Consider the following 19,579-nt stretch of genomic DNA (forward strand, 5'->3'; position numbering starts at 1 on the left):
TCCAGGTCCTTTGACAGTGAGTGGCCCTGGGTCTGGAGCAGAGATGCAGGGACACAGAGGCTTGGTAGCTTCTAGTAGCCAAGTATTGAGCCATGTAGAAGAAGCCATTTGGGTGTCAGAGATGGAGAACAGTCTGAGCACATGTTTTCTGGTTATTTTCATCCCCTTCTCTTCCTGTGGTTTGGTTTAAGGGCAGATAACTCCCTTTGCCTGAACCAGTTCCATCAAAAGGACCTTAATCTCAACAGTCAGATGGAGAGAGGAGGCAGGGACAGGGGTACCTGGGGAGGTTCAGAACATAAGGGAAACACTGATTCTCCTAAGCCCTGGAAAGACTACCCCAAGCCAGGCCCACCAGGAGCATGTGACATACTAGTGATTACTGAGGCCAGGACCAGATGCAGTACTGATTGTGCTCAGTACTGATTGAGATCAATGCTGTTGGTGAGCTGATATTACTGAGTCCATTGTTTAAATATAGATAGATAGATAGATAGATAGATAGATAGATAGATAGATAGATAGACAGATCTTTATATATGGCCTATACTGGTTCACTTGGATTCCTGACAGAGATTTGACTGTTAGTTCCCCTGTGTGTTGATTTCCTCAACTAGGAATTTTGGGGAAACAATGAATGTATGGGTGAGGCTCATGCAGCAGCCAAGGTGGCTGGTTTGGAGTTTATGGTTCAGGACCTCTCCCTTCGCACTGCATTCTGGGTACAGGCCTCTACAAGGTCCCTTGTTCAGTGTCCAGTAGCAACCCTGCCAGAGGATAAACCAGACTACACACAACTGTGGGGCAGGAGCCAGTGGGCATCTCTACTCAGGGCAGGGCACCCACCAGAGCTTGGCGAGGTCACCTTCATACTTACGTATTGTGCAGGACACAGTGATTGAGCTCCTGCTGGTACTTTACTTATGTTAGGTAAGGGAGATTGGGCTAAGTGATCACAGTGCACATCTGCTTGCAGTTCTCCCAGGAAGGACGGAAAAGATAACCACAAAAGAATGAGGAAAGGGTGCCTTCAGTGAGCCAGAAATTATGAGGAATCTCCAAAAGGCAGAAGGCAGGTGGAGGAACCCAGGGAAACTGCAGCACAATGGGGCATAGAAAGTGCCGCAGCTTTCAGACTTGGGTGGGTGGCAATAGAGAGCAGAAGGGATATAGGACTAGGAGTATCTGGGGGAGGACCACCCCCACCCCATCTTTGCACAAGATACCCACCCCATTCCAGAGCTAAGTTTGGGCATGCAGACTGGACCTAAGAGGCTGAGCAGGCCCTGGGGTGACTGGTGATGCCGAAGGAGCACGGAGCCCAGTCCCAGAAGAAGAGCAGGCACACCCTCCACATCACCCCCCACCCTGCCTTACCCTCCCTGATGGGGTAGATCTACACGCACTTTCCATGCAGACATGGACCCGTGCCTGAGAGCCACCCAACATTTGAAGAAAACCAACATCAAAGAGAAGCATGAAGCTCAGTGAAATGAAGAAGCAACACCTGAATCAACAGAGTTACTAAGACAAACAAAAGAAAAAGTATAGAACAAAATAATACATATTCTCGGAGATCCAAGAGGACATTATATGCACACAAAAGAACCAACAATCTTGGAAGAGAAACTATAATTGCTGAAATAGAGAACATGTCATAGATGGGTTGAACAGCAGAATGGTTACCCTAACAAAGCAAATTAATGAGCTTGACTCTGTAGCCTAGAATTTCTATCAAGTTATATATAATGAAAGAGAAAAAACTGAAAATATAAAAAAGAATTGGGTCATGGGGCAGTTTCAGACTTGCAAGTAAAAAAAAGTAAGCAGGTGTTGAGAGAACAGAGAGGAGGACAAACTCATTAATAGAAACCATTGTGAGAGTCATTTCATTTAATCTTCCCAGCAATGCAGTGAGGAGGCCTGGGGGGGACAAAGTGGGGCTTCTCCAGGGCACTGCATCTACGAGGAGGATCTACTCCTGGTTCAGCCTGACCCCAGAGCTGGGGCCCACACTAATGGAGATGCACTGGCTATTTCCTGAAAGCTTATGTGGTGGAACAGTGTTTGTCCAAGCATGGCCCGTGGGATCGTAGTGCGCATCATGTGACAAGGGATTCTGTGGTCAAATACATTTGAGAAGTACCAGTCAGATGAGGTTAAGCAAATCTTGTTTTTGTGACAGTTGGGAAGACTTTTTGCCCCTCCAGGCCTCTATTTTCTTATCTGTTGAATGGGAATCATAGTTACATCCCTGGCTGTCTTCCAGGTTTCAGGGGCCAAAGGAAACAATGGATGGGACACGGCATGTGCGATCATATGAAAATGAAATATCCTGTTTTGTGTGAGTCCTATCACTACTCTGTCTACTTGTGCTTCAGGCCATGATGGGCAGCTCTATAGTCTCAGCTTCTCATATTTGATTTGGAAATTTGGACGCCGGAGTTTCCTCTTTGGGTAAAAATGCTCATGTTGAGAGGTGACCAGGGTTCTCATTCCAGGGCCATGTGTAGCTGTCCTCGAGCCCTGGCCCTTGGGTACAGCACAGGACAGCCAGAGTCCGTGTATCCTGTGTGGGGTGTTCTGTACATCTCCCAACCCTCAGGATGCTTCCCAGTGTCTTTGAGATGTTTGAGTCTGCGGGGTATGAGGGCTGAGGAAGGAACCTTGGCCAAGGAGTTGAGAGGCTTGGGCTTTTGTCCCCACTATGCCACTGTGTGACTTCACAGCCCCTGGCTGGGCCTCACTTGTCTCATCTGTGAAATGGGAGGTGGGAGGAAATCACTGAAGCCTCTCCCACCCCTAATCTGGTTATGTAGCAGCTAGAGAGGTCATTACAAGGAAAAGGGGAGGAGGGGAGTGGCGAGGAGAGGAAGGGAGGGGAAGGGAGAGGACAAATGCTTCATTGCCCTCAGAATAAAGCCCTGCCTGCCTGCCTGCCTGAATGAATGAATGAATGAACGAACCCTGACCTTGACCTCCTGCCCCCTGCCTGGCCCTGCCTGGGCTCAGCTCTCTCCAGAGTCCATTATACTGGCTCACCTTCTGTGCCTAGTCAGCCCCCATTTGCTCCCTCCAGGTCACAATCTCCTGCCCTGGAGACTTAGGCAAATCCTCTTCACATCCTCTTTGCCTTCAGACCTGGACTTGGAAGTGTTCAAGCTCTCTCTGGGAAACTGTTCTGGGCCTTGGGTTTGATATGGTGCACTTCGCAGTTTGTCTTCCACCACCAACTTTGATCTGCCCCATTATAACTCTCAAGGTCTGTCTCCCCCTCTAGAACATATGCTCCTTGAGGCCAGTCACTGTATGTGCCACATTTAATGCTGTATTCCAGGCACAGAATAGACACTCAGTAAAATATATGTTGAATGGGTAAATGCATGAATGAGGCTCAGCCTCCTTCTAACTCTGAAATCCTATGTCTCTATGGATTGAAGGAAGATTCAAAGACCACGTTTCCTCCTTGGGTCTAGCTAACAGATACCCCTGGTGCCTGACCCCTCTTCCATGATGGCCTCACAAGCCCTCTGAGAAGGGGAAGTGTTTGAGTGTTGCCAAGGACCTTCTGGGAGCACATGCTCAGGTTAGAATCCCTTGCTTCTGGATAGTAGCAGGTGGGGCAAGTCCTGCAGCTCCATGGTTTGTAGTCATGAATGGGGATAGTAACAGAGGTGCGAGGATTAAACAATATTATGCACATGAGTGCCTAGGAGAGCACCTGCATAGTAAACACTCAAGAAATGAAGCTGCTCCTATTGGTTCTCAATTCCCTTGCTTTACTGAGCTCAGAGAGAGGGAGGGAGGCAAGGGCGGCTCTCAGATATAGTACTTCCAACCCCCAGCCCAGGGCTTTGGCTTCTCCTCTGCTGCTTCCCATCTCAGACCCCAAGGTTTTGATTGCCAGGCCATTCATCTGCATCTAGCTGACACGGAGCATCTGTAATAAGCATACCTCCCTGGGCTACCAGAAGCCATCACAGGAGCTGAGACACCAACACCAAAGTGTTCTGGGTGGAAATTCCCCAAGACACCCTTAGGCCCTGGGCTTGAGTTCAAACAAAGAAATGCCTATGTCCAAACTTCTTCACAGATCAGCAGCAAGGATGTGACTTCAGAGCACTTAGCATCAGTGTCATAAAACATGAGGATTGATGACCCTGTGTAACTGGGGCGAATGCCAGGGAGAACAAGCAGACTCTGAGTTGGCCAACAATGCTTCCTGTGTATATTTTGTGCATAGGGCCCCGCCTAGATTCAGCATGATATATAGTTAACAAGTGCATGAAGTCCCTTAGCATATACAGCACGCTCATTTACATGAGCACACCTGATTATCATAACAATACAAGGGGGTGGGCCAAGGGTTAAGGAATGTTTCCTCTGCTTTGGAGATACGGAAACCAAGGTCCAAGAAGTTGAGAAGCAACATAGCTTAGGTCACATAGCCTTTGATCTCCTAACTCCCCAATACCCAATCCTCTTGTCAACACAGAGAGGTGGGAAAGCCAAGTTCAGCCAAGAAAAATAAATTTCCCCAAAGAAACTCACAGACCAACATGTTGGACATTGTACAAACTGTAAGTTTCTGCAGGGAAGTTGCTGAAAAGAACTATAGTTGGCCTCATCCAGTCTTGTCATTCTGGGGTTGGTTGGCTCCTCTGGCCTGGACCTGTTAAGGGTAAGAAAAGACATAGAAGAAATTAGAAGTGCTCTAAATGAGAAAAGGAATGAGAAACTTCTATCACAGGGACCTACAGAGTGGGATGAGGGGTTCTGAGGACAAAGGTGGCCTCAAGTGTCCCTCTTTCTATTACCTGTTCACTATTCCTAGAATCTTGTAAACCCTTAGGGTTAATATCCAAATGAGAGGGGGATCTTGATATGTCTTGGGTGCAGATGGAGGCATGCAGAGATATCATCTCTTCCTGACCAAGGTATAAACAAACAGGTCATTGGGCAATCAAAAGAGAGTTTCCCATAAGTGGGCAGTGAGGGAACTGCTACCACAGTAACAATTGGAGACTTGTCCACATGTCAAACAGCTCACTTTTCTAATGCTGTCCAAATTTTCCCAGACCATGAGAACCATGGAAAGCAGAACTACTCAATTAAGAAACATGAAGTTCTTTTCCTTCCAGTGACCACTGGGCATGATTCTGGGATTCTCAAGATGCAGAGAGATCCCTGATGCCTATAAGCTGATTCTGAACACTGGAAACGTCATCTCTTTAGTACTTCTTGTGGAATGTATCTACTGATGAGAAATTCTCTCAGTTTTTGTTTCATTCAGAATGTCTCAATTTGCCCTTCAGTTTTGAAAGGCATGTTTGCTGGGTATAGAATTATAGTTTGGCTGGTGATTTCTCTTTAAGCACTTTGAAAAAATGTTATTCTGTTGTGTTCTGGTTTCTATGGTTTTTGTCACAAAGTCTACCATCACTTGTATTGTGTCCCTGAATGTCTTTTTCCTCTGGAGGCCTTTGAGATTTTTCTCTTTACCATTAGTTTTCTGTAGTTTGATTATGATATGCCTACCTGTGGTCTTCTTTGTATTTACCCTACCTTCATTTTGTTGAGCTTGGTGAAAATGTGGCTTAATGTCTTTCATCTGTTTTGGATATTTTTCTGCCAATGTTTCTTCAAATCCTGATTCTGTTCCTTGTTCTCTCTTTGCTTCTTATGGGACTCTAATTACACATTTGTTAGACTTATTTACTTTGTCCCACTCTTCCTTATAATCTTTTCTGGGTTTTTTCTCCATTGACATTAATTTATAATCCATTCACATTTACTGTAATTATTGATGTGGTTGGATTTCCATGTTGTTTTGCTACTTGTTTCTTTTTGTCTCATTTTTGTTCTCTGCTCCTCCTTTACTGCTATCTGTTGTGTTAAACATATATTTTTTAGTGTACCATTTTAATTCCTCTGTTGATTTTTAACACTGCATTATTTTGACTTACTTGCTTTGTGGATCCTTTAGGAATTACAATGTACAATTTAATTCATTATAGTTTACTTTGGAATAATATTAACTTTATCTCAATAAAATATAAAAACTTTCCTCCCCTATATTTTCTTCTTTTCTCTCTTCCTATTTTCTATTATCATCACATATATTACATTCATATATGTTATAAGCCTAAAGCATACAGTGTTATAATTATTGGTTTATGTGAACATATCTTTTAGAGAAATTAAGAGGAGAAATAAGACAAAGTTATATTCAGTCTTTTAAATTTATCCACATAATTGAAATTGCTACCACCCTTCATTTTTTCCCTATGGATTTGAATTACTTCCTTTCAGCCTGAAGGGCTTCCTTGTAAGGCAGGTCTGCTAGCAATGAATTCTCCTTGCTTATCTGGGAATGTCTCTCTTTTGTCTTCATTTTTGAAGGATAGTTTTAGCCAGATAAAGAATTTTTGGTTCATAGTTTATTTTCTTCCTTTCAGCACCTTGAGTATGTCATTCTACTGCTTTCCAGCTATTACCATTATTTCTGATGAGAAGACAGCTATGGTTCATATTGTTCCCTGTATGTGATGTATCATTTTTCTCTTATTGCTTTTGGTTTTCTCTTCGTCTTTGTATTTCAGCTGTTTGACTCTGATATAGGTGGAGATATCTTCATGTTTATCATATTTGGAGTTTTTGAGCTTCTTGGATCTGGAGATTTATGTTTTTCATCAAATTTGGCAATTTTTGGCTATTATTTCTTCAAATGTTTTCTTTGCTTCTCTCTCTTCTATTCTTCTGGGACTCTCATCACATATATATTGGTATGTTAAATATTTGCCCAAAGGTATCTGAGATTCATTTCATTTTTCTTAAATGTTTTTTCTCTATAGTCATCAGATTGGATAATTTCTATTGCTCTATCTTCAAGTTTACTGACACTTTATTCTGCTAGCTCAAATCTGCTGTTGAATCCCTCTAATAAATTTCATTTAAAAATTTTTAATGTTAATTTTTTGAGAGAGAGAGAAAGAGTGGGGGAGGGACAGAAAAAGAGGGAGACACAGAATCTGAAGCAGGCTCCAGGCTCTGGACTGTCAGCACAGAGCCCAATATAAAGCTCAAACCCACGAACTACGAGAGCATGACCTGAGCTGAAATCGAATGCTTAACTGACTGAGCCACCCAGGCGCCCCCCCTCTAATGAATTTTTAAAATTCAGTTATTTCATTTTCCATCTTTAGAATTTTCATTCAGTTTTTTAATGTTTTCTGCCACTATATTGCAATTCTTCATCCACTAAGTCATTGGTCACACTTTATGTCTTTAAAAATAACTTTTTTTAAGTTCTTTGAACATATTTATAATAGCTTTTTGAAGTCTTTATCTGCTAAATCCAATATCTAGCGATACTTAGAGATAGTTCCTATTGACTATATTTCTTCTTAATCATGAGTCATATTTTCTTATTTCTTGGCATGTCTTGCAATTTTTTATTTAATTCTGGGTCAGACACATGTGAAGCTTTATGTGGTAAATAGTGTCTTCTTCTCCAAGTCACTGTGTTGGAGACAGTAAGAGACCCATGTAGTTGCAGTTTGTTCTCACTTTTTCTCACTCACATCCAGCCTTCTCCCCTCTTTTCTGGTCCTGCTGACCTACAGCAGCTTCAGGCATATTTAGAGGCAACAGCCTTCCAGAGACTTCTTACTTTAGCTCCCCTGATTGTGTAAGGTCTCATTCTTATAATAAAGCCTTATTCTGTATCTCTCATAGTGGTTCTGCTTTCCTGGTCAACCATAATGATGCAAATTCCCAATTCTCTATTAAAATCTAAGCCTCATCTTTTGATTCACTTTGTCCATTTCCTTTTCTATTTATTAAAACATACTAATTTTAGTTATTTTGAAGTCCTTACCTGCTAGCTCCAAAATCTGGGTCATCTCTGTATGCTTCTATTAAGTTCATGACCAGCCACTTTTCATTCTTCACATGTCTACCAATTTTTTACGGCATGCTAAATGATGTGTTTGTTATACGTGTGAAAGGTATGTTGTAGAGGCTCTGAGTTAGCTTCTCTCCCTCAAAAGAGTGTTGAGTTTTGCTAGGCAGTTAACCTCCTGGCAAATCATACTCATCCTGTCAAAGCTTGCTTTTAGCCTTTGTTAACATATATCTGTTTCAGCTTTTTTCTTATTTATGGAATGTAGCTCTTCTCTCAAGGCATTGACTTAATCTTAAAGGATGGCCTTTCTGGGACCTCAACAGAAAGCCTAAGTTGTTTATCAATGTTTTGGGTTTGCTCAACCCTTGGTATTTCCTCACAGTTCTGAAATTTCTGTTCAGCTTTTTGTTCCCCCAGCCACTATTCTCTGCAAGACCTCCTGGAGCCTCTCTCTATTCATGAACAGCCTAACAATTGACCAAGGACCCAAGGGATATTTTCATAGATTTGGGGGGCTGCTACTTCTCTGTGGCTCCCTCATTTCCAGACTCCTGCCCTCTCAAATCATGGCCACCTTAGCAGTCTTGAAGTCTTATCTCTATTTCCTTCATCCAGTGTGACCACCAATGCTAGGAGATTCTACTGCCCAACATTTTGGAAAATATCCTCAGGGAATAAAAAAGAAATACATGTGGGGGTCATTTAGTGTGATTATCAAGGATCATTACCCTATGTGAATTGATAGCCAGTGTCTATATATAGTTGCTTTACATGTTTTGTCCAGACTTTATAGTTGTTTTCATTAGTAAGGAAAGTTTGATGCCAGTTACTTCAGCATAATTGGAATCTTCTTCTTTTCTTTTTTTATTTTTTAACATTTTTATTTATTATTGAGATACAGAAAGACACAGAGCATGAGCATGGGAGGGGTAGAGAGAGGGAAGACATAGAATCTGAAGGAGGCTCCAGGATCCAAGCTGTCAGCACAGAACCTGACACGGGGCTCAAACTCACAAACCACAAGATCATGACCTGAGCTGAAGTCAGATGCTTAACTGACTGAGCCACCCAGGCGCCCCTGGAATCTTCCTTTTCTATGCTCACAGGGGCTGAGAGAGGTAATGTCATTTGTATGGTTAAAAATACAGATGCATTTAAACTCATCTATGTTCCTGCTTGGTCTCTGTTAATAGGATGTACAATGAATCGTTTCTCTGTGACAATACAGAGAATTGAATGCCTCAAATGGGTGAAAAGCACTGTTGTAAATGCTTTAAATGCACTTTTACTCTCATCCCCACTCTGTGATATAGGTATTTTCATCCCCATTTATAGTTGCAGAACTGAGTCTTGTTGAGGCTAAGTTACTTGTCTGAGGTCACATGGCTAATAAGTAGAAAAGCCAGGATTTGAACACAGTCTGTCTTCAAAGCCTGCACTGTTAACCACCATGCTGCACTGCCATTTAAAGACAATATCAATATTTCTTTTTTGAGAGAGAGAGAGAGAGAGAGAGAAACCCAAGCAGACTCCACACTGTCAGTGCAGAACCCAATGTGGGGCTTAAGCTCACAAACCACAGGATCATGACCTGAGCTGAAATCAAGAATCGGATGCTTAACAGTCACCCAGGCACCCCTCAATATTTTTTTTTAAATTTTGTTATAAATATGTTATGCCAAAACCATTGTATGAACAGACTCTTAAAATCTATAACTTTTCCTCCTAGGCTGCATTTGGAATATGTACAACCTGTCAGCTTCCTTCATTAATCTCGATGAGGTTCCCTCCTTTCTGTTTCTACCTGGGTGGAGGCTATGTTCATCTTTCACCCAAGCTCTTCCTTGTTGTCATCATGGGCTTCTCTGCCTCCAGGCTTGTTCTTGAAGCAGAAGGACCAGAGAGGAAAGGCAGGAAGCTAGTCTGAGGAGTGCTGGTGAGGACTGGAGCCAAGAAAACCAGCCCAGTCGTTGGGAGGGTAGAACAGCCTGGAGGTGGAGAGGGTAGCAGACCAAATAGCTGGGGTCCTCAGTTGGGGATTAAACCTTTAGGAAGAAGCTCCCAGTCACAAGACTAGCAACTTGCCAGGAACAGGCAGACATCAGGCAAAACAGGGGCCTTGGAAAGCCGATGTGGTCCACACAGGAGGTGGATGGGGAGACAGGGGTTATGAGGCTCAAACCCATCTCTCTGTGACACTGCCTTCGAAGTACATTCAAACCCCAGCTCTGCCTCTTACCAATGTTGAGTACTTGGTGTACATCTCTTAAGCCTCAGTTTCTCCTCAGACTCATGGAATAGAAAACCTAAGTCATGGTGATTTAAATGAGACCAGGGTTTAGTTTCCTTAAGCAATGAAAAATCCAGAGGTAGGTAGTTGTTAGGTTTAATTTCCCTGCTCACGTCATCATAGTTTAGGAACCCGTGCCCTTCTCTCATGGCTCCAGGTATAGTCATCATAACCCATTCCAGAAAAGAGTGAGGAGAAATGGCAAAAAGGCATATGCCATCTGAGTCTGTCCTACTTCCTTTAAGGTGGTAGCATAGAAATTACCCAATGATCTCATTGGCCCATACTGTGTCATATGGCCATCTCTAGCCACAAAGGAAGCTGGGAAATGTAGTTTTTTTTAAACATTTATTTATTTTTGACAGAGAGAGAGTGTGACTTTGACAGAGTGTGAACAGGGGAGGTTCAGAGAGAGAGGGAGACACAGAATCAGAAGCAGGCTCCAGGCTCTGAGCTGTCAGCTCAGAGCCTGACATGGGGCTCAAACCCACAAACCATGAAGTCATGACCTAAGCAGAAGTCGGCTGCTTAACTGACTGAGCCACCCACGCACCCTGGAAATGTAAGTTTTTAATCAGAGCACATTGTTGCCCCTAACAAAATTAAGATTCTGCTAGAGAGAAAGAAAGAAGAACAGATCCTAAGTCTGTCCAACCAGAATTCTTTGCCATTGGAATAAATCATCTTGTCTCCTCCATAATTAGGGTCGACCTGAGGATAAGTCTTGTAAAACATCTAGCAGATACCTGGCTCAGTCAATGGCAGTGAATATTCTCAACCTTGAGGAGCTTTTCTAATAGTCATCTAAGAATATCTTCACAAGAAACTGTGTAGAATGCTCATCAGGGCTACCCACAGAGTCAGGGCTCAATACATATTTGTGGCATTGACTCGTCCAAGACCCACCCAAGAAGAGAGCATCAGTGAAGGCTGGTGAGACACAGTCTAAAACCTTTATAAAGCCCTGCATTGGAGAAAGTTGACTCTCTTGACTTGATATCTCTTTACTCAGTAGAGTGAAAAGACTGGGCCTTGGACCTACGAAGAGAGGGCATTAGTACAGACATTGTTTCTTGTCTAGCCTGAACTACCACTTATTTTCTCCCTCTTTCAAGATCTCTGGTTCTAGCCCCAGGTCCAAATGTCTCCCTTCCTCCTTTAGCTACAAGTAGAGCTGGACCTTCTCCCTTGCTCTGGTCCTGATTGATCTGAGTCGTCATGTTTGCATTAATTAGGTTAGATCAGGTGCTGTAACAATGAGACTCTCAAAACTCAGTGGCCTAAGGACAAAGAAGTTTATTTCTCTCTCCTGTGACCATCCTGAGGCGAGGGTGCAGGTTGGTGAGTGGCTCCATTCCATGCAGGCATTCAGGGCCCAGGTGCCTTCCACTTCGTGGCTCTGCCAACCCCTTCATATCTGACTTAGGAACTGAACAGATTTAGATAATTTTCTGAAATACATTTCATTCATGAATTCTCATACTTATTATCCGAAACCCAGGAATCTGGAGACTTGGATGACACAGTATACTGCCCATTACCTGATCTTACTAAAATAACTTTCATATTTGAATTCAGAAAATGTGTCAATTTGGATAGTGAGGATCTTTGGGCTATCCACCCTGGCAGTGGAATGAGAAAGCTTAACTGCCTACCTTAGTTCTGTTCTTTGGGTCCACCACCTAGCCAGCTGTCCTCCACAGTCACAGCCTTGCCTTCCACTCCCTGCCTGTTTCCCTCTCAGCCACATTTGAAGAAGGTGTTGGGAAGGGTGTCCTCCTCTAGGATCATAGAGCTTTCCAAGTTTTCTGCTAGTGCAATTTAAGAGTTATTGTAGGTCTTGATTCCTCACAGGCTTGTGGGGGCCAGACTTCTGGCTTCTGCCACAATGTAATTCCCTCCAACACTTGGTCAGTTTCTGGTCAATTTCCTGCTAGTCAGTTCTGTGTTCAATAACCACTACCAAAGTTTTTTTCTGAATATGGTTCTCCCAGAGCTGCTTTGTTTCATGGCTTCCTTGTACCCACTGCTGTCTCTCACTGGAGACCATCTTGGTTTGGCAGAATGTTCGGCTGAAAAATCTCAAAGGACTTTTGAAAAATGCTTTTTGCAACAACCTTATTTCTACTGTTTGGCCCAAAAGTGTTTTTTTTTCTTTTCCTTTTCTTTTCTTTTTTTAATGTTTTATTTATTTTTGAGAGAGAGACAGACAGACAGCATGAGCAGGGGAGGGTCAGAGAGAGAGGGAGACATAGAATCCAAAGACAGGCTTCAGGCTCTGAGCTAGCTGTCAGTACAGAACCTGACACAGGGCTTGAACCCACTAACCGCGAGATCATGACCTGAGCCGAAGCTGGACGCTCGGCTGACTGAGCCACCCAGGTGCCTCAAGTGTTTGCTTTTCCAACATTGTGAAGCCTTCAGTATCTGGTGTCTCTCTCTTCCCTTCTACCTCTATTTTCAAAATAGTCAACTCTCATCTTATTTCATCTCTTTCTTTAAGAGATTTTTTAAAGTTTATTTCTTTCTCCTTTAACATCTCAGGGTAAGTGTTCAGATTGGTGGGCAGTTCTGTTCCATGCTGTCATTCAGGGACCCAAGTCCCTTCCATCTTATGGCTCCACCCCTCCTTCCCTTCCAGGCTCATCATGATCTACGTGGCCGAGGCTACATGATCGACATGTCTTGGTTCTAGCCAGTAGGAAAAGAGAAGAGAGAATGAGTAAGAGATTCACTCGCTAACTTAAGGCCTCCATCCCCAAAGCAGCACCCATCACTTTCACTGGCAAAAACTTAGTCACATGGCCACACCTAATCGCAGAGGGGTCAGAGAAATGCTGTCACCTGCCAGAGTCCTGCTCCAGCAGATCCAGGGCTCCCTGAAGGATGGATGGTGTCAGCGAAAGGGAGAGTGAGAAAGCCTCGGTTTCTTTCTGATCACATGCAGGCATCTCTGCACTGACTGGAGAGTCAGCTTTATTTGTTGAAAAAATGAATGGGGTACAAAACAGAAGGGGCAATTGCCTTAGACAATGATTTCTGATGACAAATTCTTTGGTATGTAAAAATTTCCCAGAACATAGATTGGTGGAAGATTCATGCATAATCTTTATCAACAGTGATTGATGTCGGTGACTTAGATGCTTATCATATGGGGAAGGAAGGTATCTTTAGCATTCAAATCCAGGGCAATGGTTTTTGGCATAACAAAGGCAAGAGTTAGTTCTTTGTGAGCAGGGGGAAGCCTGTTTTCTCAAGGGGAAGAAAAACAGGTTTCTCAGGAAATGTAATATTTGCTCCCATAAACACAAAAGAAGAAATTCCTATAATTTCCTTCACAAGGTATCATTAGCATATTTTTGGATAAGGGAGAAAGGAGCCTTGGGGTGCTCAAGCAAAAATAATTGAGTGGGGGTTAGACATTGGTTGCCATCTGACAGCAGGAAGCCTTTGAGTTCAGAAATGGCTTCCAGCAGTCACCACTGAGCAACACTAGTTGGATGTTTTTTGCTGTAGAAGAGAGGAGAACGAGTTTTGGTGGAGAGCTATCAGTCTCTCCTACAGTGGTTGTCTCATTCCTCTCCCTGATAACAGATTTAGGCATGGCATGTGAAAGAATTCCAGCCATGAAACATGAGGAATTGTTCATGAGAAGCTTAACAGGCAAGTCTTCTTCACTATAAAAAAAAAAAAAGAGAGAGACACAGGAAGAGATGGTTCCTTCTTTTCTACCAGGACATAGTCATGTCAGGATGTGATGTCTGGAACTAGGCATCCTTCTTGTGGTCATGAGGGGAGCAGTCTGTGGGTAAGGTTGATGCTCTGAGGCTGGAGGGATAGGTAGACACTTGAGCCTAGGTCCTTAATGATACCACTGGATTTGAGCGGATTGTCCCTGGCACCACCCTCCTGCTGGACTTCTGTGTGTGACATGGTACATTCCCTATGGTTTAAGCTAAAGGAATGGAGGTTTTCTGTTACCTGTAGCCACAAACCTCCCACATTTCATCTGAAGTTGGACCAGAGCAGAGACTGTGTGGATGGGTTCTGTGTGGCCCCAGGGGTCTGTTTGACTGGAAGAGTTGGGCAGTACCATAAAGTAATGAGAAGTAGACCCCTTTGGTGTCACTTCCTAGGTTGTCCTGGCTGTGAGGAAGGGGCATCTCTGGGAACAGGGTCCATCACGCCTGTCTTGGGATACTTTCACATCTATCAGCTTGTCAGATTCTCACAGCTCACTGTTTGACAGGCAGGTAAATGTCACCAAGTGGCCACATTTTACAAGAAGGAAAGGAAGACTCAGAGAGGTGGTGTGCCTTGGCCAACTCTGCCAACAGGTTAGGGTTGGAACTAGAGACGTGGCCCTGGTTCTCTTGGAATCCCAGTCCGGTGCTCTTGATAGTGACACCAGGACAGCCTCTGCTAAAACAGTTGGTGGGAAGGCATCATCTGACATCCCATTAATTATTTTATAAATTCATTGAGGCAGGTAATACTTATAACTTCAGGAAGTTTACAATCCAGTGGGAGAACAGAGACAAATAAATGAACACAGAAGGAAATAGCTAAACTCACATGGTGAGAACAATGAAGAAGGAAGTGGATGGGGGTCAAGTTGGAGACTATTCAGGGGGAGCAGGTCAGGGAAGGTACTTGGCAGAAGTGATGCTTCGGCTGAGACCCAAAGGACAAGTAGGTAGTAATTAGCTGGGTGAAGAGGAGGAGGAGGAAGAACATGAGGGCTCAGGAAAGAGCATGCCCGGAGATCTGGAGGTGGGAGAGTCCTGGCTCCACTCAGGTAGCTGCAAGCGTGCCTGGGTCATGTGAGCAAGGGAGGAGAGGAAGGGCCCTACCGCCCTGGTCTAGGGGGACCGGGCAGGATTGAATTAAAATCGCAGGCTGTGGAGCTGGACTGTTTGGGTTCAAACCTTGATGCTGTGTATTGTCCACTGTGTGCTCTTAAACAAAGAATTAATCACTCCATGCTTCAGTTTCTTCCTCTTACCAAGTCCCTACCTTACAGGGAGCTGCGAGAAATGAAGAAGCTGGGTGGTGCTGAAGTGCTTGGTACATACTAAATGCTTAGTAAATGTCAGCTGCTCTTATGGGCCATGTTAAGGATTTTGGCCTTTGTTCAGTAACGGGGGTTACATGATCAAGACCCTTTTGGTTGCAAGGAACAGCAACCCAACTCACATTGGCTTAAGCAAAAATAGGGTGATTTATTGGCTCCTGTAACTGAAAGATAGTGTTTCAGGTGTGCCATCAGGCACAGCTGGATCAAGGCATATAACATTGTCAACTTGACTGGGACTATTTATTTTGTGTTCTGCTTTCTCAAGAAATAACTTCATTCTCCAGCTTGCTGTCCCCACATGGTGGCAGGGTGGCCATTTAGCAACCATAGTGAAAGAGAGTGCCTCTTTCCTGCTTGCCCTGGGTCAATCATGGAGGTGTCTCATTGTCTTGGCCCCCAGCATCCCAGAACCAATCACTATGGCAGAGGAAGGGTGGTGTGCAGGGGAAACGAGGAATTGGTGCTGACGGACCGGTTATATCCCCAAAGCTCCGAAATCACTGGCCTGAGGCAGGCAGGGGCAAGGGGTTCTACAAAGGAAATTGGAGGGCTGTCGTCAAATCAGGGAGAGGAATGTCGAGAAAGCAAACACAACCAGGGTTGAGTCAGAACCACTAGAGGTTTTAAGCAAGAGAAAAGCAGGATCTGATATCCATTTTGAGATTACCACTCTGATAGCTGAATGTGGGTGGGGGAGAAATAGGAGGAGGACAGAATGGAGATGGTCACTCTGTTGGTGGTTGACGTCAGGAGTCCAGAAGAAAGGGACAATGGCATGGCAAGGAGCAGTGGAACAGAGAGGGATGAGAAAGAGGCACAGTGTCAAGGTTTGTTGGTAGGCTGGGCAGCAGTGGGACAGGAAGATTCCAGTCTAAGCCAGGGCTTTGGACTGAGCAGCTGAGACAGGGAGCTAGAAGAAGGGCAGGTTTGGGGGAAGGTTGATACTTCAGCTTTGTATGCACTGTATCGGGACATCCTTGGGGAGGAGTCCTAGAGGCATTTCTTTGGGATGTGGAATTCCACACCTGGGCACTCTTGTCTGGTTCCTATGAAATATGAGAAGGAGAAATAAATTGAATAATGCCTGCTCTGCCCAGCAGAATGCACTAGAACCAAGGGTGGCCTGCTCTGCAGGAGAGTCAAGACAGGCACAACTGGCTGAGCTGTTTTCTGGGAATGGGTCCCTCAAACAGCATGTGTGAAGTCCAATCCCTCCTTTAAAAGTCAAAAGACCCTTTGAAATCCTTAGGCAGCTAGGTAGTCAGTAGGCTGGGGCAACCAATGAATGTTGGTCAAACTGACAGGGTCCCAACCCACAGGAGCTGACAGTACAGCCATGGTGAGACATGAGATGCACAGGATGGCATGAAAGATGTCTGGGCAGACAGCCAAAACACAGTGCAGAATGGCATGGCCCAGGCACCAGAGGCCGGGCGGAGGCGGGGTGGCTCTGAGGAGAAGGGGGTTGATGCAGGGCTGGTATAATCCAGGAAGGCTTCCTGGAGGCAGAACTGGAGCGTTATCAGTATCCCAGGCATAGGAAGACCATGACCTCAGGAAGGCTAGGTGTGGGGTATGCCCCAGCCCACCCCCAAACAGCTGAGTCTGAGTCACTAAAAACTTTCTGAATTGAACCAGGACCCCCGGCCTCTCAGAGTCTCCCAGTCATCCTGAGGTCTTCAAGTGAGGGCTCAGGACTCCCCAGCCTTCTACTGGCATCTGGGGTAGAGGGACCTGCTCCCTCCACACTGCCCCTCATCTTTCCCTACCTCTGCGGCAGCCCTCAGCACCTTGCACTGCAGAGACTTCTCTATATGGGCCCCTCCCCTAAGCCTGCCCCATCCCCCAAGGCAGGGAGCTGGCAGGGAGCACTGTCAACACCCAGCATGCTCTCTGCCACAGGAGGTACTTGGGGGATGTTAGGGATGGGGCAAATGACCCCTAGTAAGGGAGCTCCAGGCAGCTGGGAGAGGCCTGGCCTGCCATTTCATGGGTGTGGGAAGGAAGTATGGGACCTGGGGGCTTATCTGCCAGCTTCCCTGTCCAGGTCCTGTGGAAGAGGGGCGTGCGATAGGACCATCAACCCAGCCTCAGTGGACCTGGTTGGCCCCAGAGCTGGCTGGCCCCAAGCTTGTGAGCGAGCAGGGGAGTCAGCTTCCCATCCATTAGGCCCATGGCCCAGGCTGCTAATGCCGAGCGGACATTCTGCTCTCATCCCTGGTATCCACTTAGGCATCGTTAATATTTTACACTGCATAGCCAGGAGATCGATGTCTCATTTATAGCTCAGTGTTTATGAGCGGTCATTGAAGCTTTCACAGGGAAGATGCTCAGGAACACCGGGGGAAACTGAGGCAGGGGGGCAGGGGTGGACCAGCCTCAGAAGGACCCTCCATATGCCTTTGTTAACCCAGTTCTCTACCCCCCTCTCTATTTCACACCTGGCACCCTGTACACACCAGCTCCAAGAACACATCATAAGGGGCCAGCAGAGCCTGTGACACAGGCCAGCCCTTGTCTCACTTGATCCTCTACAAGCCCCTGGAGAGGTGGGATTATCATCCCTACAGTATGAAACAGGCTTAGAGAGGTTAATGTGCTTTTAACCAGACCATTTATTGAAGATTGGTGGCAACTAGCTGGAACACAGGCTGGATATTGCTCAACACATAAGTATGTAAATTAGAGTAGAGGAGGCTCTTAAGCCTTTCCAGACTTACACACTTTAGCAACTTGTGCTCCAAAAGGGCCACGTTCTCCGGTGATCATTAGCATCTCCACTTAGAACTCTTGCCTCTTTGGTCAGTGAAAACTCACCGCATGCCCACTTAAATGCAATTGAAAGCTGTGCTTTTACAGTTCTTTAAAAATATCTGCAATAACTCAGACTTTTAACCAGGTGTGTTAAATGGTGAGACTGAAATGCAAAGGCCAAAAGACACCCAGCAGCCTCTCACCTCTGTTTCTACTGGAACCATGCCTTACGCTGCGTCAGCATCTACTCTAATCCAGGAGGCTTACGTTGCACCTGTGCCTCTTCCCCAGTCTGTCCTCTATGCCTCGGTTTCCTGAGCTGTAAAATGGGGAAGAGAACCGCCCCGGAGGAGTCTTTAAGGATTACAAGTAAACGCGAGCTCTGGGCCTGGGGAACAGTATCCGTTCAGTGTTTGTCGAACGAATCCCTGAGTGGGTAGCAGAGACTCATAAATGGAAGCTACTATTTTTCAGGCCCTAGCTCCAAACAGGCGTGGAGCGGGGCTGGATTTCCCCCTTCACTAAGGCACTGGGCGAACTGAGGAACTTGGTGTTCACAGCAGCCCGCTCTTTCCGCCCTCTAAGCTTGGGTGGGGTTGGTGAGGCGCCGGGGGGAGCTCAGCGCCCGCCCGCGGGAGGGCAGCAGAGAGCCACGGCTTCCGCCCTCTAGTCCCGAAGTTCGGACACTTGGTGGATCCCGGGCTCCGCCCTGCCACGCCCCCTCCTTTCCCCTTCCTTTCTCCTTCCTTTCTTACACATTGCCCCTGGGCAGGAAGAAAGCGATCCACAAACGAATTAGCACTCCCGTGCACTGCCCGCTCGAAGCACTTGGCATCCGCTTAGCTCTTTCCCACATCCGGAAAGTCTGGCAGGCACCAGCCCCTCCGTGTGGAGGAGTCCTCAAGTCCGTGACTCGACCAAGGTCATGCAGCAAAATCAAGTGTGAAACTCAGTTCTGTAGTCTCTAATATCAAAGCCCACACTCCTCCAAAAGTCTGGAGCGCACACGGGTTTCCAAAACTGGAAAACTTTGGATACCTACTTTTCTATTTTTAACCGGGGCCAGACCAGAGCCAAGTTCAACCTCGAGCCGAGGACTGAGGGTGTGGGAAATACCCCGGGGAGAGAGGGCTTCCCCGATCCCCCGAAGGCCGGCTCTGCGCTGGCCCGTGGGGGCGATGAGCGGCGGCGGCCAGGTTCCGCACCCCTCTGCCGGGAGACTGGAGCCCCGACTCCCTGCACAGAGCCAAGCTTCGTCTAACTTCCTCTCCAGCCCCCGGCCCCCACCCCAGCCACTCAGTCCCCACACTGTACGGGCAGTTGGGTGAAACCACCGACGGCGCGGCCTCCCAGGGGCCGGCTAGGTGGCGCTGGCTGTGAGCCAGAGTCGGTCCCAGGGCTGGGCCGTGCGGGGCGGGGCCACCTTCCTCCGCCCCTTCCCGGGCTCGCGCGGCGGGGGGGTTGGGGGCGGACGGCCGGGGACGCCTCCCCGGGTGGTCGCCTTGCCTAGGCCAATGAGCGCGCGGGGAGCGATGGAGGCTGGGGCGGCCGG

General features: G+C 46.1%; 1 protein-coding gene across 3 annotated transcripts in view; it reads left to right on the plus strand.

Annotated features, from left to right (window-relative positions):
• Nucleotides 1-19,579, plus strand: part of KCNIP3 (potassium voltage-gated channel interacting protein 3) — an 81,525-nt gene that overhangs the window by 34,239 nt on the left and 27,707 nt on the right. The gene's annotated exons all lie outside the window — the stretch shown is intronic.

The sequence above is a fragment of the Suricata suricatta genome, chromosome 4, assembly GCF_006229205.1.
Source record: "Suricata suricatta isolate VVHF042 chromosome 4, meerkat_22Aug2017_6uvM2_HiC, whole genome shotgun sequence".
In the NCBI taxonomy this organism is placed as follows: domain Eukaryota; kingdom Metazoa; phylum Chordata; class Mammalia; order Carnivora; family Herpestidae; genus Suricata; species Suricata suricatta.